The following is a 20936-nucleotide window of genomic DNA, read 5'->3' as shown; positions in this document are numbered from 1 at the left end:
TCCTAGTTTCACTTTTATTAAGGAATATTTGTATGATGTATTCTATATAATTTGTAATTCTATAGTGTAATCACCTATGTAAGTTTATGTATCCTATAAGATACTGAACAGTTTCAACACCACAAGATCTCTCGTGTTGCCCTTTGATAATCACACCCACCTCCCCCCTGTCTTCTCCACACCACCATCCTTAACCCCTGGCAACCACTTATCTGTCCTCCTTTTTTCTATGATTTTGTCATTTCAAGAATATTATATAAATGGAATCATACAGTATGTAACCTTTTGGGATTGGCTTTTCACTCAGTGTAATTCCCTGATATTCCTTCAAGTTGCCACATATATCAATGTTTCATTCTTTTTATTCATTCCTTTTTATTGCAGAGTATTTTCCATGATATGTATTTGTTTTACCTGTTGAAGGACGTCTGGGCTGATCCAGTGTTTGGCTATTACAAATACAGCTGCAATGAACATATTTGTACATGTTTTCACGTCAACATAAGACATTTTCATTTCTCTCAGATCTCTAGCAGTGTAATTGCTGAGTCACATGATACATGCATGTTTTATTAGAAGGTACCAAATTTTCTAGAGTTATGGTCCCATTTTACGTTCCCAACAGCAATGTTGGAGTGATTCAATTTTTCCACATCCTTGCCAGCATTTGGTTTGTCTTTTTTTTTTGAGACAGGGTCTCACTGTCACCCAGGCTGGAATGCAGTGGCACAATCTTGGTTCACTGCAACCTCCACCTCCCAGGCTCAAGCAATCCTCCTGCCTCAGTTTCACAAGTAGCTGGGAATACAGTTGTGTGCCATAATGCCTAGCTAATTTTTGTAGAGATGAGATTTCACCATGTTGCCCAGGCTGGTCTCCAACTCCTGGGCTCAAGTGACCTGCCTGCCTCGGCCTTCCAAATTGCTGCTGGAATTACAAGCGTGAGCTGCCCTGCCTGGCCTACTATATTTTATTTTAGCCATTCTGTTGGGTGTGTAGTAGTATCTCATGGTAGTTTTAATTTGCATTTCTCTTAATAGCTAATGATGTTAAACATCTTTTCATATGCTTGTTTGCCACCTGTGTATCCTGTTTGGTGAAATGTCTGTTCATGTCATTTACTCATTTTAAAATTGTTTAGTTTCATTTTTAACTGTTAAGTTTTGGAGTCCTTCAGAGTTCAGATATTTGGTTTGCAAACATTTTTTTCCCAGTTGGTAACTTGTTCTTTCATTTTTTTCACATACTCTTTCACAGAGCAAAATCTTTTAATTTTTAAAAAGACCAACTTACTACATTTTCCTTTTATGGTCATTCTTTAGGTATCAAGTTAGAACTTTTCCTAGCCCTAGATCACAATATTTTCTCCTGTGTTTTTCTCTAAAAGTTTTATAGCTTACATTTAAGACTATGATTCATTTTGTGTTTATTTTTATGTAAGGTTTATGGTTTAGGTATGGGTTCATTTTTTCCTATGGATGTCCTGTTGCTCCAACGCCATTTTTTTGAAAGCTTATTCTTCCATTGAATTGGTTTGCACGCTTGTCAAATATCCATTGAGCATATTTGTGTGGGCCTATTTCTGGGTTCTCCGTTCTATTCCATTGATCTGTATGTCTGACCGTCTGCTGATACCACACTCTCTTGATGACTATAGTTACATGGTAAGCCTTAAAATCAAACAGATTCTTCCCACTTTATCCTTCTTTGTCAAGATTGTATAACTAGGGCCTGTGCATCTTCATGTGTATTTTAGAATAAGTTTTGGCTATGTCTATTGTCTATGCCTGTAAAAAATCGTACTGGGATTTTAGTAATTGCATTAAATCTATAGATCAATTTTAGTCATGTGTTTAGACATCTCCTAATGTGTTTCTGTTACTAATTTCTAGTTTGGCTCCATTGTGGTCAGAGAACACACTATCATTTTGATTCTTTTATTGAGGTTGTTTGATGGTCCGTCCAGAGTGTTTCATGGGTGCATGTGTTTTGTTATTGTTGGGTGGAGTGTTCTGTTTATGTCAGTGAGATCCTGTTGGTTTATATATTGTTCTGATCTTCTATACCCTTGCTGATTTTCTCTCTAGTAGTTCTATCAATTACTGAAATGGAGGTATTGAATTCCCCAATTATAACCGTAAAGGCCTTTGAACTTTTAGCTCTATCAGTTTTTGTTTAATGTATTTTGAGGCTCTGTTGTTTGGTGGGTACATTTTAGGATCCTATATATTCTGGTGGATTGAACTTTCTGTTATTATTACTGTTTGTCACTAGTAATTTTCTTTGCTCTGAAGTCTACTTTATCAGATATTAATATAGCTACTCCTGCATTTTAAAAAATAACTAATGTTTGCATGGTATATTTTGTTCTGTTCTTTTACTTTCAACCTATTTATGTTGAATTTGAAGTGAGTTTCTTATAAGCAGCATAAAGGTGTCTTTTTGTTTATTTTTATTTTTTAATCCACACTGCCTCCTTTGCCCCAGAAGTACTCACAGCGGCAGGAGGCTTCTGGCCCTTTCCTGAGCAGTGCTTCCTTTTAGTCCAACATCTCAGCAAAGCTGCAGAGGTCGCCACTGCTCTCTGAGCTTTGAAGTGCCTCCCAAAGACCACAAGAAGAAGAAAGATGCCGGAAAGTCAACCAAGAAAGACAAAGACCCAGTGAACAGATCTGGAGCCAAGGCTGAAAAGAAGTAGTCCAAAGGCAAAGTTCAGGACAAGCTCAATAACCTAGTCTTGTTTGACAAAGCTACCTATGAGAACCTATAAGGAAGATCCCAACTATAAGTTATGACCCCAGCTGTGATCTCTGAGAAACTGAAGACTTGAGGTTCCTTGGCCAGGGCAGCCCGTCAGGGGCTTTTTAGGTAATTATGGATATGTTAGTACTTTATCCTGTGAGATTTGCTCATCATCTTGGATCTGTAGGTTTGTATCTTTCACCAAATTTGGGGGATTTTTAGCCACTTCTTCAAATACTGTTTTTTTTTTTGTTTTGAGACAGAGTCTCACTCTCATCCAGGCTGGAGTGCAGTGGCGCAATCTCGGCTCACTGCAGCCTGGTCCTCTGGGTTCAAGGGATCCTCCCACCTCAGCCTCCTGAGTAGCTGGGATTACAGACATGCACGACCACATCTGGCTCATCTTTGTATTTTTAGTAGAGATGAGGTTTCACCATGCTGGGCAGGCTGGTCTTGAACTCCTGACCTCAGGTGATCAGCCCGACTAGGCCTCCCAAAGTGCTGAGATTACAGGTGTGAGCCACCGCGCCTGGCCTGCGTAGTTATTTTTACTAATGACAGTTCAGCCTCATTCATGGTAATGTTCAATTATAACTTTGATGATACATCAGAAATGTCGCTAGAAAATAGAAAATTTTATCCTTCATCTTCTTTGAGCAATTAAATTATTATTAATTGAATGCTTGTCAATAACAGCTAATTTTCATTTTCAAAAGTAAATTACAATATCTAGTTTTCAGAAAAATAATATTTAATGAAATGTGAAAAATGCAATCTTTACTGCAGGATGAATAAAGGTGAGTTTTAACCAGTTTGAAAACACAGTAAGCAAAATGGAGTCACTGAAATATTTGCCACTAGAGATGATAATTTCTTTGAAAAAAAGTTGTATAATATTCTCGCCCCTCCCCTGCGTTGTAAAGTCCACTTGAATCCTACTCTAAATATGACATTTGGCTGGGCGCGGTGGCTCACGCTTGTAATCTCAGCACTTTGGGAGGCCAAGGTGGGTGGATCACGAGGTCAGGAGATCGAGACCACGGTGAAACCCCGTCTCTACTAAAAAATACAAAAAATTAGCCGGGAGTGGTGGCGGGCGCCTGTAGTCCCAGCTACTTGGAGAGGCTGAGGCAGGAGAATGGCGTGAACCCGGGAGGCGGAGCTTGCAGTGAGCCGAGATTGCACCACTGCACTCCAACCTGGGCGACAGAGTGAGACTCCATCTCAAAAAATAAATAAATAAATAAATAAATATGACATTTAACTGCCTTTTTTTCTCTTAAAATATATCATGAACATTCACTTCTATAAACACACATAGGTTCAAATTATCACTGATGTTTCATTGTATGTATGTTTGTGTATTTTCTTTAACAAAATTCCTATTTTTTGACAGATAGTTTCTAATTTTAATACATTTGTAGAATCCTGGTTTAAGACCCTTAACTTTCTGAACTTCCATTTTACCACCTTTAATCAAGGTCCTGGGTTAAGCTGCCTGTGGAGGAGTGGGCTGAAGTGCCATGTGGTTAGCCTGTGAGACTTTGTGCTCTGGCTTAGGGGTGCGTCTGAGGAAGAGGCACCTTTTTTTTTTTTCTTTCCAAAAAAGGCAACACCATGCTATCCACTATTCACTTGTCTAAAGATGCTTTCTCTAAAATTCACAGAGGTGCATGTGGACTAGACACACTGCATATACAGAGTGGTCTGTTACATGAGAGAGGAAATGTAGACTGCCGACCACAAAGTCTGATACACAAGAGTTGCTCTTTAAATCATAGCAGTCGATCATAGATACATGAAATTAGGTTTAGTTTACTTTAAGATGGAAAGAGGTTGTATTACCTCACCTATTAGGTGCTTTAGAAAGATTTTGAACGTTGAAAACATTAACATTTAAAACATTTAAACATTGATGATTACAATTTTATTTAAAAAATTGTTAAAGAAGTCATATAATACAGTTTAAGAATGAATCATTAAATCTATCAACAATAGAAAAATGGATATATAAATTTCATTACATAACTTTAAGGATAGTTATCTAGCTCTTTAAGTGCCAATTATGAAACATATTAAAAAGTGGCAATAAATAAAATAAGCTGTCAAATTTTTAAAGCTGAAGACAAATAGTATACATTCCCTGTTAATAACTGCATTCAAACATCTCCATATTCATAAATACAATGCCATGATGAATATAAATTGATGATTATTACAGAGACCATGCTGAATCTTTCCCTTATGTCTGTTTTCGTGGATTTTTAGTTCTAAATTCCTTTTTAGCACCATCTTGTCATTCACCTCCCCTTCCAAACATTAAAAATTGAGTATGTTTAACAGATATTTGCTTGTTCATGTTGGTGCACAAATATATATTTTATGTGTTATTCTAAATCTTCATCTAATTGTATTAGAATTTTGTGAGCATTTTTCATAAAAATATCTGTTTTTTACAAAAAAATTAGCCGGGCTTTGACTATGTTTAAAAAAGCAATCTAGGAATGAATGCAAGAGTTTGGTTTGAATGTTTATTTTCCTACTTTCTTTGATGTGTTGTTGAATTTATCTTCTAAATGATAAAAGAAAAAAATATTTAGTGTCTACTGTGTGCCAGGAGCTATGAATGGTGATTTTAAATATGCCATCCATTTCACCGCTACCAGGTAGGCACAGATTTCTCCCCTCTGATTAATTTTTCTTCTGAAAATGTCTGCATGAATCCCTTCATTTAAGAGGTGTTGGAAGTCTGTTAACCTTACATTCCATCTGGTATGGTAAGCATGAAATAAAATACTCCATTTTGGAACATTAGCTATAGTTGCATTGGTGTGCTAACATTTTTCAAAAAATGACAGCAAACATTTCAGGCATCTTTACAAGGTTTATTGAAAAATTTCCACTCAGGATATACTGAGTTTTGAATAGCATACATTATATGAATTCTTATTTTGTATTTGTAAATAAGGGTTAAGGTTTCATTGTGAGAAATAAAGTTTTCTCAAATAACTTTTTAGGTGGTGGTAACTTGAATGGAAGATATTGTATAATTGAGAAAATGCCAAAGCAAAGAGCTTTGTGCTTGTGAAATAAGTTGTGTGCTTATGAAATAAAATGTATGTTTAGTTGCCATTTTGATGTTGATTATATTTTCCTTTAAGATATATACATATATATATATCTCAAAGCAGCTTCTTAGAATTCATGATTATTTTAATCAAAGAAATAGCTGTGCATTGTTTTCAAAAAAGAACATTAAATTGTGAGTATAATGAAAAAAAGAACACATTTTTGACTCTTTAGTCAAGTTTTCATATACAACTTTGTTAAACCTTTTTTGGTGATGTTTCTTACTTTATTTATTCATATACTTTTAAATAACATGCTTTTGATGTTATCTTTTGATTTATTGATTCAAGATATTGTTTTCTTCCTATTATACTACTTAACATTTGGTTCTTTTATACCATCAGCACAGTTTTTATCCTACCCCAAGTTGTAAGCACAGTAATATATATATACATATATATATAAATTATGGTTACTATAATATGCAAAAATAGATTGTGATTTTATTTTCCAATTTTTTGTTTTTCTATCATTAATTCATGCCTTTTTTAGCTTACTTTGCTGAACCTGTATCTTTTATTTTTTTTGAGATATTCCACAGATCATGATAGTCAACAAATTTTTCTAAGTCTTCAGAAAGGCTGGCCACTAAATTCCATGATTTTCCAGAATGGCAGTCCTCCTTTCAGTGGTTTTAAGATCCAGACTTATACTGCCTCATTGCCTCTGGGTGGGTGTAAATATTACTATTTTTTAAAGTAGCCAAATCATGCAGTTTATATGTAATAGAGAAGACTAGAAAATCCCCCATATTTATTTCCTCTTACTTCATACTACTGAAATTTGTATTTAGGCATTTGATTTCTCAGATAAACATTACATTCCCCAGTATATGGTTCTATCTGGCTTGGTGACAACATGATGAACTTTAAGATGTGAGCAGAAGTAATACATATACATTCTTTTTAATGTCTTTAATTGAATGGGATATGGGCACATTTTTTCTTCCAGTTTATTACACTGAATATTGACATGTTATTTTCCAATATTAAGACAATCAATGACAAGACTTTAAGAGTAACAATGTAAAAACTATAGAAGTTGTCTGAGTTTATCAACAATCCCCTGGATTAGAACCCCCTACCAGTTCTAGGTCATCTAATATATAGACATTGTGTTCAGTAGAAATAAATATATATTTTATTAGACTTTAAGTTCTAGGGTACATGTGCACAACATGCAGGTTTGTTACATAGGTATACATGTGCCATGTTGGTTTGCTGCACCCATTAACTCATCATTTACATTAGGTATTTCTCCTAATGCTATCCCTCCCCCTGCCCCCTACCCCCTGACAGGCCCTGCGGCGTGATGTTCCCCACTCTGTGTCCAAGTGTTCTCATTGCTCAATTCCCACCTACGGGAATAAATTTTTAAATCATTTTTAAAGGTTTTATTACATTATGATTGAACATTCTCAGAAAGAATAAATAATTTAATACAAGAAGTGGGCCACTTCATGTAACAAAACAAACCACCACTACAGCAACAACAACAAAAAACACTAATGAATGTGACTTTAGCTTTGCAACAGCATGACAGACTAGCAAGTTAATGACATTTGTTATGCCATAGAAAATATTTGTTGAATTGCCACTCTAATGACTTTATATCAACCAACTCATTATCAACACTAGAAAAGATGATTAAAAAATACTTCAGTACATTCGCGTGTTGGTTTGTTAACATTTTTAAGAGTCCATAAGAGAAAAATGCATCCAATGTCGACAAAAATATTTTTCAAGTATCTTGTAGGTACGTACAACTACCTACCTTGTGAACAAAAGTCACTATATAATTATATGATTTCTGACACTTAAAAAAGTTTATTGTGCAATAGAAGATACATGTTCTAATACTAAATCCACATATAAAATAATTGACTTATTTAAATAATTTAAGATGCTCTTTTATATATTTATATTAAAAACTTTACAGAGAATAAACAAGGCATTATACAGGCTACTTATGGTTTTTGATGTCTGGATCTACAATACATGTATCAAAGATTGTGGAAATAAATCAAACAATATATTCAGTTGGACTTAATTGCATTATTACATGCCAAGTGTCGCATACCATCTGTTTGCACATAACACTTTTTAATTTAGGTAAAATTATTATCATAAAGCTATATGAATTTATTTTATTCCATGTTATTATTTATGTATTGTTAGGAACATTTGCTTAAAAATCATATTTGGACATAGTATCAGATACTTTACATCCTTTGAATCAGTTATTTTATAACAGCAGATACTAAACATCATTACTCCTTTTCAAACATAAATAACGCAATACAAATTGGACAAAAAATTCAGGAAAGTTCTGGGATCAAAAAGGAGGTATTGAAACATCACATGTACTCCATAATTATATGCAAATATTTTGTACTCATAATATTTAAAATACAGAAAATTAAAAGGTATATTTTCCTCAAAGTGCATGCTTCTTTTGCTATGCAAAACTGCAGGATATGGAAAGAAGTGTATTAAAACACCGAGTCATTTTATGTGGAGGATAAAAGGGATGGTACCAAATGTACGACTTCATGTAGTTCACTGATACATTCAATACGAACGATGTATTAACTTCAAGATAACATAAGAAAGTTAAATTATCTAACTTATTTCAAAGTAGGGGATAGTATGTTCTCATTATTAGAAGCCAGAATTCTGCTTATCCATTTCTATTATTAGAAAAAAACATAATTTTTATTCTTGTCTTAAAAATAGACACCTTGATACAATTATCTGTAAATGTAGCATGACAGTCTGTTTACAGAGTTTATATCATTCCAAGACTGCATTTCTAAAGTGAGAAAATATTAAAGGATATAAACTCACTCCTCTCTACAAAATTCCATATTTTTTATGCAATGGCTTTAAAATGTATGGAAGGGGAGTATGGAAACAATCCATACCTGGAAAGCATTCTATCCATGCCTTTGAAATGGTTATCTAGTACTAGATTCTCATCAGTGCCTAGCTATGTAATGTGTGTAGCTTAAGATTTTTAAGAAAGGATAAAGTGCTCAATATAAACTATTTCAAGCACTTTTATTGGAATATTGATTCATATATTCGCTTTCTGTAAGTCCTTTTATCTATCTATAAAATAATAGTTGAGGAATTTTATCTATAGATATTATAGAATTATAATTTTATAGATAGATATTATAGATATTATAGAATTATAATTTTATAGATTATTATAGAATTATAATTTTATCTATCTATAAAATAATAGTTGACAAATTATAATAGTGGAGGAATTAAAAATTCAATTGTAGGGTGGTAAATGAAAACCAAATTTTTCATTCACCACATTAAATGTAAATGGGTATTGTACTCAATTTAAGCAGCAAAGTTGCTTCTTTTTTTTTTTTGAGACAGAGTCTCACACTGTTGCCTGTGCTGAAGTGCAATGTTGCGATCTCGCTTCACTGCAACCCCCGCCTGCTGGGTTCAAGCGATTCTCCTGCCGCAGCCTCCCGTGTAGCTTCTTAAGATGTGAAGATTTTTAAATTAAGATGATTCTTGGGATGAACCATCTTGTGTTGGTTAAAGACTTTTATTGACGTATTTTTAATAATTTTTTTAACTTTTATTTTCAGGTCAATGGCACATGGGTAGGTTTGTTACGTAAGTAAACTAGTGTCACAGGGATTCGTTGTGCAGATTATTTCACCACCCAGCTATTAAGCCTAGTACCCATTAATTGTTTTTCCTGATCTTCTGCTTCCTCCCACCATCCACCCTCCCAGAGGCCCCAGTGTCTGTCGTTTCCCTCTATGTGTTCATGTGTTCTCATAATTTAGCTCCCACTTGTAAATGAGAACATGCAGTATTTGGTTTTCTGTTCCTGCATTAATCTGCTAAGGATGAAGACCTCCATCAAGCTCCATCCATGTTCCTGCAAAGGACTTGATCTCACTCTTTTTTATGGCTGCCTAACATTCCATGGTGTATATGAACCACAAAATAAAGATGGTTCTTAACTTTTAAATTAAGATTTTTAAATTAAGATGAATCTTGATTTTTAAATTAGTATGGTTTTAAGATAGTTTACAGATAGATTAGATAATCTATCTAGAGATAGATAGGGAGAGATCTCTATCAATATATATCTCTATCTAGATATAGATAGATGGTTTTCTATATAGACCTATCTATATATGTATACACCTGTATATGTCTACACATATCTCTATACACATATATATTTATATCTACATCTATATTTCTACATGTATATAGGTATGTATATATCTACATGTATATATGTATATAGATAGATATATACATAGGTATCTGTATATATGCATATACATGCCTATCTATCTTTATCTACATGTATATAGATATCATATACACACATAGACATATATATATCGGCATGTAGATATTTATGTAGATATATATATAGATATCTGCATATATACATTTGTATATAGATATAAATAGACATAGATATAGCTATAAATATTAATATATATGTATATAGATACATATACATATCCATATCTGTAGAAGATATCTACTATCTTCTATCTATATATCTTCTATCTTCTAACTATCTATAGAGCCATCTTAATTTAAAAATCTTTCATATATGCATATAACAGGTAATCAAACACAAGCCAAATGAAAATTTGTTTAGCTATGTTAATATCAGACAAAAGAGATTTTAAGGCAGAAATTATTACCTGAAAGGAAGATGTATCCATCATCCATATAAAAGAATCAACTATTGAGGAAACTGTCAAACTTGTGTATGTATATTCACTCACACACAGTTAACACACATTTACAATTTTTATAGAACTAAAAGGAGCAATAGCCATGTCTTCAATCATGAAGACTTTAATATACCTTTTTCAATTACTGATAGCAAAAAGGATACAAAATATCAATAATAATACAAAAATTTAAAGCAGTAGGATTAAATACTTTGACATAAAAACTGCACCCAAAAATAGCAAAACACACAATTTATTATAATGTATTTGGAACGTGTTTCAAAATTTACCATAGCTATCTATAGATATCTCTGTCTATCTAGGTAGATAGATGATAGATAGATAGATAGATAGATAGATAGATAGATAGATAGATGATAGATAGATTAGATAGACAGATATAGGCTGAGGTTAGGCCCAAAACAAGAATCAATAAATACCAAAAATTTGAAATCCTTGACAGTGTTTTTTGTACAACAATGTTATTAAGCTGCAAATCTATAGCAAGACTTTGAAAGTGACCAAATGTTTAGAAATTAAGCATCACATTTCTAAGTTATTCATGGATCAAAAAAGTAATTACAGTGAACATTAAAATATATTTTGAATTTAATAAAAACAAAAGTAAAAATGCTGGCCGGGCGTGGTGGCTCACGCTTGTAATCCCAGCACTTTGGGAGGCCGAGGCGGGCGGATCACGAGGTCAGGAGATCGAGACCACGGTGAAACCCTGTCTCTACTAAAAATACAAAAAATTAGCCGGGCGTGGTGGCGGGCGCCTGTAGTCCCAGCTACTTGGAGAGGCTGAGGCAGGAGAATGGCGTGAACCCGGGAGGCAGAGCTTGCAGTGAGCCGGGATCGCGCCACTGCACTCCAGCCTGGGCGACAGAGCGAGACTCCGTCTCAAAAAAAAAAAAAAGGAAAAATGCTGCTTGTTAAAAGTTGGGAGGCTTAGGCAAACCTCAGCTTGGAGATAAGTGTATATGCTTATATAAATATGTTTAAAAAATTAAAGCTTGAAAATTAATAATCTAATCATCAATCTCAAAAATTTAAAATGTGATGTCAAATTAAATCCAAAGAATTAGAAAAGAGAAGATACATAAGAAGCATGAGAAAAGGAAACAGTCATAAAATAAATGAAATCAGCAAAAGCCAAAGTTATTTTGAAAAGACTGATAAAAATATACCATAATTATGCATGAAATTAAAAAAAAAGAGTATCCACAAATTCTAAATATCATTAATAATAACAAGGAAATCATTATAGATTCTATAGTCATGAGAGAGAACAAGAGAATGTAATAAGTAACTTTAAGTCAAAAATTTTGAAATAATTTGATGAAATAGATGCATTTCTAGAAAATCATTAATAGTGACACAAGAATAAATAGCAAATCTGAATAGCTCTATATCTATTAAAAATAAAATTATAATTAAAGCTTTCCAAATGTAGTGAGTCTAAATCAAATAAAATATTAAAAATCAGAAATGTTTCCAGGAAGAAACATTGAATTCCTAATATAAAATATATCATATGCAATCCCTTTACTGAAAATTGTGAAATTTTATTGAGAGAAATTAAAGACATTCAACAGAAATAAAGATGTACCATGTTCCTATGTCATTCCTGGTATTAGAAAAAAGATTCAGTATTTTAAATAAATCTATATTTGTAGTACACTGAAAATCACAATACTGTGATTAGTAATAGCGTAATTTGTCTGCATTATATTTGGTGGCAACTGAAAAACTGACTATAAAATGCAAATAAAAATGCAGTGTATAGATAACTTTGAAGAAAAAATATAATGTGAAGACTTACACTATTAGATATAAAGTTTTTATAAACATATATTAATTATGACACTATGGAAAAGGTGCAAGTATAGATATTTCAATGAAACAGAATACAGAGCTCATAAAGAGGACCACACAATATATTTAGCTGATTTGTGAAAAAATAGTGCTTCAGTACAATGAGGAAAAGATTCATTTTCAATAAATTGTGCTGTCTTTCATACATCCGTACAGAAAAAATTGAATATTAACATCCAACCTCACAACATACACAAAAATTATTTCATATAGAAGCCAATGTGTAACATAAAACAATACAGTTTTTAAAAAGTAATACAGAGGACACTTCTATGACCTTAAGATTTAAAAAAAGACTCAAAAACTAACCACTGAAGGCTAATAAATAAGATAAATAGGTTAATAAATAGTAATAAAATAACATACAAAATAAGGATTTGTAATCATAACTCACTGAGAGTGAAAAGGCAAGCAACAGAATGGGAAATGAAATTTGCAAACATAAATACAATAAGAACTCTTGATCAAAAGATACTTTTTAAACTCTACAAATGTATTTTTTGGGAAAAAAAAAAAAATATGGCCAGGTACGGTGGCTCACACCATTAATCCCAGCACTTTGGGAGGAACACTTGAGCCCGAGAATTTGAGACTTGTCTGGGCAACACAGTGAGAGACCTCTGCCTCTACAAAAAATTTAAAAAATTAGCCAGGCATGGTGGCTGTGGCCTGTAGTCCCAGCTACTCCTGAGTAGCTAGGCTCTTTTGAGTCTGGGAGGTCAAGGATGCAGTGAGCTCTGATCAACCACTGCACTCCAGCCTGGGTGACAGAGTCAGAACCATCTCCAAAAAAAAAATTGATGTAGAAGAACTTCTAAGAAGTGAGAGTGGAGACAGAGGCCAAAGATGCTGCTCTAGGCTGCTCCGTGAATTCCAGGACTTCTGAGAAGCACCCTCTGGACAGCGTCTTTACTGCCCTCCAAGACTCAGCTGGTCAGCAATGGCCAGCCAGACTCCATCCCCAGCGTGGAGAGGAGACAGCTGATCCCAGAGGCGCTCCTAGCAGGCATGTGAAACCCAAGAACAGCTCACCCTGCCAAGGCAATGGAGAGCAGGCCAGCAAGGCAGGAGCTCGGGCTCTGTGTGGCCAGGCAAGGAGGAGCCCTGCAAGCATGCCACCACCCATTACTACAAGAAGCCTCTGTATGGCATCTCGCACAAGGTCATGGAGAAGAAGAACCCTCCCTCAGGGGACCTGCTAAACACATATGAGCTCTTCCAGAAGGCAAATGCCAGCAACAGCCCCTCGCCGCTTAGACTCCTGAATGAGCCACAGAAGTGCGACTGTGGCAGCACTGGGGCAGCCACCAACAGTGTCCCTAACATCTACTTCCTGATCCAGAAGATGTTCTACATGCTCAACACCCTCACGTCCAACAGGTCCCAGCTACACAGCAAAGTGGACCTGCTCTCCCTGAAGGTGAACCCCACTGAGATGGTGGCCAAATTCCAGCCGACCCCCACCACCGCATAGCAGCTCACGGGCATGGAGCTCAAGCAGATCGTGGACCAGAGCCTGTCAGGTGGGGTCCTGGCCTGCTGCCCGCTGGTGCAGCTCTTCTGCAAGCTCTTCAGCCACAGTCGACTTCTCCCGAGGCTGCAGTGCCTGCAGCTTTGAGGCCAAGCTTAAGCTGGAGTCACTGCACCTGCAGCTCATCCACAACTACATGGAGGTCTACTACCCCCTGGTAAAGGAGATGGCTGTGTGACAGGCCCAGTGCTTGCCCCAGCTGAATAAGTTCTTCAGCCGCTTCTGGGCCCAGCGGGAGATAGAGAACAGCCAGCCCGGTGGCCAGGCTGCCAGCTTGAGGCTGAGCAGTAGACCCCGGCCACTTCCTGGACCACAAAGACAAGGAGGAGGGCCTGTCTCGGGACCGGAGCAGCACCATGGCCTCAGACCACGTGGTGGACATGTAGGCCCTCACCTAGTTCCTGGATGAAGCCTCTTCGCCTGGCGAGTTTGCCGTCTTCCTCCTCCACTGGCTCTTCCCTGAGCTCTTCGACTACCGCAAGCTGGGCGAGCAGGACAGTTGCTACGGGGACGGCGGCAAGCAGCAGCTGGACCTGCAGAGGCTGCAGATCATCCGCAACTACACGGAGGTCTACTTCCCCCACATGCAGGAGGAGGAGGCCTGGCTGCAGCGGTGCGCCCAGTGCATCAACGACAAGCTCCAGGGCCTGGGGCTGGACGCAGGCAGCGAAGGCGAGCCCCCCACGCGACAACTGCTACGACTCCTCCAGCCTGCCAGATGACATCTCAGTAATCAGGGTGGAGGATAGCTTCAAGGGCAAGCGGCGCCGCTCCAAGAAGATCTGGCTGGTACCTATCGACTTGGACAAATTGGAGATCCCCCAGCCCAACTTGAAGGTGCCCGGCGCCGACTGCCTGCTCGGCAACGAGCATCTTCGCAGTATCTACGAGAGCAGCCTGTCCATTGGCAACTTCACCTCGCGCCTGCTGGTGCCCCTGTTCGCCAAGCTCTTCACCCATGACAACCTGCACAAGCAGTACAGCTGCAGCGGCTCCCTGGGCAAGAAGCAGCTGGACCCGTCCTGCATCAAGCTCATTCGCCACTAAGTGCACCTGCTCTACCTCCGCACCAAAAACAATCGCGTCTGGACCCCGGAGTTCATGGGCAACCCGCACTGGGATACGAACAGAGGCGCTCCTACCAGCAGCAGTGCAAGGTCCACGTGCTGGCCCCGAGTGTAGAGACATGAGGAGCTGTGCAATCAATCCCTAGAGGTTCAGGGAGGAGTTTGAGGGTCCCCCGCTGCCCCCGAGAGGAGCAGCAAGGACTTCTGCAAGATCCCCTTGGATGAGGTGGTAGTCCCTCACCCAGCTTCCCGGTGCCCTCTCCCTCCCTACCTGCTGTCCCACAAGGAGGTGCGCGAGATCATGCAGCAGAGCCTCTCCGTGGGCAACTTTGCCGCGGGGCTCCTCCACCCGCCGAGAACCTCCGGCTGCAGTACAACCATTTCCGGGCTTGCAACAAGAAGCAGCTGGACCCTATGCAGCTGTGGCTCATCTGCCACTAGGTGGAGCCGTCTGCCCCGTGGAGAAGGTGGAGGAGGTGTGGCACTGCGAACGTATCCCCAGCAACGACGAGCAGTGCCACTGCCCTAACAGGAAAAAATGCGACATCTTCAAGAAAGCCAAGAAAGTGGAGAAGTGAAGGCCCGTGGCCTCCCAAGAGACTCGGGGTCACCAGAGACTGAGCTTAGGGGCATGCCTATGGCATCCACAGATAGGCACCTTATATCCGTGGAGTGTGGCTTACTACACTTGCACATGTAAACACCCAACCAACCACAAGAAAGAAGACTTGAGTTTGGTCTCTTGTCCTCTAGACTTCTGACCTGTGTTCCCTGGCGGTGCAGGCTGAGTGTGGGGAGCGCAAGCTGTGAGAGCAGGGACTAGTGGGTAGGGGTCCTCTCTCCCTGGTCGTGTCCTCCCCAGCCCCTCACAATTTCAAATGTAAACTCAGCAGCTCTCTTGCTCCTCTTCCCATATTTTACAGCTTTCATTTTTATCCATTTTTAAAAAAATTAAAAATAAACCCTTAAAAAAATCATCGGGCTCTTTGGGGGCCATTTTACTTAGAAAAAAAAAATCTTTTTAAAAGTGCCATCTTCAGGCCAGGCGTGGTTGTTCATGCCTGTAATCCCAGCACTTTGGGAGGCCAAGGCAGGTGGATTACCTGAGGTCAGGAGTTCAGGACCAGCCTGGCCAATGGTGAAACCCCATCTCTATTTAAAAAAAAAAAAGCAAAAATTAGCCGGGCGTGGTGGCGGGTGCCTGTAATCCCAGCTACTTGGGAGGCTGACAGGAGAATCGCTTGAACTCAGAAGGCAGAGGTTGCAGTGAGCCAACATAGCGCCACTGCACTCCAGCCTGGGTGACAAGAGCAAAACTCCGTCTCAAAATAAATAATAAATAAATAAGTAAATAAAAGTGCTATGTTCGTGTACAATGCCTAATCATAGCTTCAGGTGGCATGGATACTGATTTTACCGACCTTGTCTTTTACATCTGATTCTGGAAGAGTCAAGAGGCCTCTTGGATGGCAGTAGAGGGGATGGAATAGTGTGAAGTCCTTTGCGACCATGTGCAAGTTTTTCCTTCTGCTCCGGTGCCTCGGAAGGCTTCCATTCAGCTTGGCCTGTCCATCAGGCACGTGGGTAAAATGTTGTACTCACTGTGTAGAGAGCACTCGATGATGATGATGAATGTAGAAAGCCATGGAAACATGTCCGCAGTCTCTTCATTTGAGCTGTGTCCTTCCACTGTCCCCATTCCCTCACCACACATGGTTGCTTGTTGGAGATTCTGGGTTCTGGGAGCTGTGTGGTGACTTCCCCAAACCTCAGTGTTAGCTCCTCCAGGCAGCACCACATCCTCGTTCCCCAGGGCGGGTCCATGTCTGGGCCCCTCTTGGGGATACCAGGCATTGGAAGGACACAGGTCATCTCAGATGGGGCACCCATGTCCCTTCCCAGGGTCCACTCAGAACTTTCCCCTTGGACCCCCTAGAAAGTCCTGCTGTCCTCCACCTGGCTACCTCTTGGCTTTGGGAGACACATGTCTTCTCTCCCCACTGACTGGGAATGTCAGACTCCTACTGGCCAGCTGCATGCTTTCCAGGAGCACCAACCAGGAAATTCCCCGACAGGTAAAATCTTTAAAAATGACACTTTTACCTACCTAACTTTGGGGGCCAAATGCCTAAGAGGGAAAGGAAACAGTCTCACCAGAGTCCAGGAAAATTAACTGAATCACATGGGGTAGACATAAAACCCCTGTGGGAATATTACAGGTTCAATAACCTAATGGCTTAGTATTTTGCTACTTTAAAATGCAGAGATAACAGAAACAATCTGAATATTCTTCATACAGCTGGTAAGGACTTCAGTTCCAGTGGCCATATGACATAATTTTGCCTGTACCCAGAGGCATTTTTAAAAATATAACATCAGATTTTAAGCAATGTAAAGTTGCTAATCTAACTTGTAAATTTGCTCGTGTCATTTACAGATTATTTCTGTTGAAACTGCAAATCTGAATTACTGAAATCTAGAAAGGCACAGGGACTTATTCTGTCACACACAACTACTCATGCACACACACACTGCTTACTAAAAGCTGAAGTGAGAGGAAGGGGGCCTACATGAAAAACAAGTTCAACTTCTTTGTGCCTGGAAAGAAGGGACTAGTGCAGCTAGGAGACTCACTCTACCTCATCACTTGGGCCCTTCTCTATGCCTTAGTCTCTCCAGCACACGCACACAGCATGCACACACAAGCGCCCTACCCAAAGACAGCTGTGGCCCTCTCTCCACCTGGCTGCTGGTGTTAGGGGTGACAGATCCCATGAAATTTGTTCTGGTTTCTACGATGTAAACAAGAAGACTCTAAACCATGAATTGCCCTGCTTTCTAGAGGGTGAAATGTTGACCGTGCAACTTTAGAAGCACAATCACTTATTAATAACTTTTTTGAAATTCCCATCTACCCATGTCAGAGAAGTTCAACAAGTTCTAGGAATTAAATATGTCTGTCTGTAACCTAGAGCATGCTCAATTTTTGGAAACCATATTTCAGTGATGATTTTCTTAACACCTTTCACGTGTAGGGCTTCTTCCCCCAAAATCTTACAGTCCCTTTCTGTGAAGAGAAATGGACACATCCTGGGAACTATTCCTGTCCGTCTGGACTGTCGTCAGGAAACGACTGCAGGTCCTGTGCTCTGTCTATATCATGTCCTCACTTCTCCATCCATACAGGTGGCTCCAGTGGGCATTTTTTTATTTTAAACTTTTTACACAAAGCAATAGAAGTAGAAAATACTGATTTTTTTCAAAATTTAATGTGTTCCATGAAATCTACTGGCAATCCCTTTCCTTCCCCCGTCTAAATTCTTTGGTTTTTACTTGTTTGTTTGTTTTTTTTGGTCTTGTATCCCAAGGACTAAAAAAATTAGCAGACACGTTTTGATGTTGAGTGAACTAGTAAGTCACAGTAGGTGGTAGGGTTCATTGGTTTCTCTGTTACTAAGTTTTTAAAGAATGAAGATAGTCATGAATGTACTGAGTGGCCGTTTAATTGGTAAGAGTCGCTGGCCCAACCACACTACAGCATGGCCACGTGGGTTCCTGCAGAGATGGCCTCAGTTTCCAACATTCCCCCCAAATGTTTGCTTCTCGCCCAATAGAGAGGGGATCTTGAGACTCCCAAGTGGAGGTCGTGAGCTTGCACCCTGCCTGACTGTGTAGACAGACTGTATGGATATATGAAGTGGGGGTGGGGGCCAAGGGGCTATTACTCCTGTTTGGAAATATTTGCCTCTTGTAGATCCAGCTTTAATGGTTTTGTGACATCCTAGTACTAGCAAACCCTGCACAAAGTGGGTATCAGAGTTAATACTGTGAGGAGACAAAGTAGTGAGAATAGTTTTGCTAAAGATAATGAAATATCACATAATGTCTGCATTTTACCATTGATTTGAGTGCATCCTTAGAAAAACTTAATGTAATGAAAAACCCAGAACATTTTTGGAAATCGTATGCTCTCTAGCAACTTTGTGTGAATTTTCATAGGAACACTGTTTTATAAGTTACATAAAATGTTATAAAAATAGAAAAAAAGAGGAAATTATCCTATACTCCCCTGGTAGAAGCACAGACCACACACTCACAGCTCTAGAATGGACACACAGCCACCATATTTCCTGAATAAATTCACACTCTTCAGATTACACAAACTCAAACATGCAGATGCCTAAATAACACACCCACAATATACTCACAGATCCAAATACACGCATGGCCATATACTCCCAAATACAAACATACACAAGTCTCCATCTTGAAAACTATAAATATTCTGTCCATATCCTCAGGTTACATACATATAGTTGTAACACCAAAATACACCCCGCCATCTCTCTGCCTCCAAATTCTTCACACTAAAAATGTACACCTAAATTCTCATCTAGACACCGTGAGCATAAAGTCCTCTACTCTGAATACACACAAATCCAACACACAAAGCATTAAAACATAGAACATTACCTGCCTTTTCAAATGTATGCACACATATTCACAATATCTCACAGTACCATCAAAATACACAAAACCACCCCCAGCATGCAAATACACACACACCATTCAAATAGGAACACGTAACTATCCAGTACCCTCAGAATAAACCCAAAACCCACTATGCTTCTGTAATATACTAAAAACTCACCCATATTCCCCTAAAAACACATTTCTGACACCAATGAATACTTAACCTACCTACATAAATATATATCTTAAATATATAACACATATACATGACACAGAATACAAATACCCAAAACAGATACAAATCCCCAAAATGTTTTAGTATAAAAATATCCCACACCTGCCAATGCCTCCCTTGTCACACAGCAGCCTTCACACACCTAAACACACTCCATCATCAACTCCCCATGCTCCTTAGTGAAATATAAACACAGCAATGGAACATGTTCTGAATGTATACACAATGGGGCAGATGTATCACTATGGAGTATTCATGGTCCTTCTCTGTGGTGTCTCTGTCTGAGAGATTATACATCCCTAGTCTGTTTAACTCAAGTATGGCCACATGACTTGTTATGGCAAATGAAATGTGAGCAGAAATGCCATGTATGATTCTGAGCAGAAGAAGTCCTTCTAGTCCTGTCCCAAATGAGGCTGCTCCATCCATCTGGATCCAAGGCACAGGACCAGTAACTGATCTAAGCCAACCAATGGAGGGCACATAACCTACAAGAGAAACCTACCTTGTTGGAAGTCACTGAGATGCAGAATTATTTTGTTACATCAGATAATCTGAGATATTCTGATGGATGCATACCCCGCCCACCAAAACATAGAGAAATACCACACTGCACACACACACACACACACCCTCTCAAAACTCCCCAAATACGCATCCTCAATCATCTACAGTTAGAAATACACATGTACAACCTTCCATGATCCAAATAAATGCACAGACACACCAACTCCCAATCTCCAAATGCATATATTAGACACTCCAACCTTCTCAAGCCAGCTACATAAAACCTGCAGAAGCTATGAATTCGCACATGCCTCATCCCATCAGAATTCAACACATACTTCATATAACCTTACCCTCCTTCAAATACATATACATGCTCCCTACACATACTCTGAATATCCACATAAACTACCCACAGTCTAGAACACATATAATCCAAAAGAATCCTCACATTATACATAAAACTCCAACTCTACCACAAACATATGTGGTGGCTTTCCTCCCTAATATATACACAGCCCCTCAAACTCCCTAAATTCATACATACAAACTTCAACTTTGTATGCACAAAGACACACTACCCTAAACATACAGACCTCCACCTCCTACAATCCTGAACACACAGACACATGC

General features: G+C 38.6%; 1 pseudogene; it reads left to right on the top strand.

Moving 5' to 3' along the window:
* The first annotated feature begins 3529 nt into the window (after positions 1 to 3529).
* On the top strand, positions 3530 to 15666 carry LOC129480068 (BEN domain-containing protein 3-like; annotated as a pseudogene).
* The last annotated feature ends 5270 nt before the right edge of the window (positions 15667 to 20936 follow it).

Source organism: Symphalangus syndactylus, chromosome 4, assembly GCF_028878055.3.
Source record: "Symphalangus syndactylus isolate Jambi chromosome 4, NHGRI_mSymSyn1-v2.1_pri, whole genome shotgun sequence".
Classification (NCBI taxonomy): Eukaryota; Metazoa; Chordata; class Mammalia; order Primates; family Hylobatidae; genus Symphalangus; species Symphalangus syndactylus.
The sequence above is the reverse complement of the archived record's forward strand: the minus strand, read 5'-3'. Positions and strand labels throughout refer to the sequence as shown.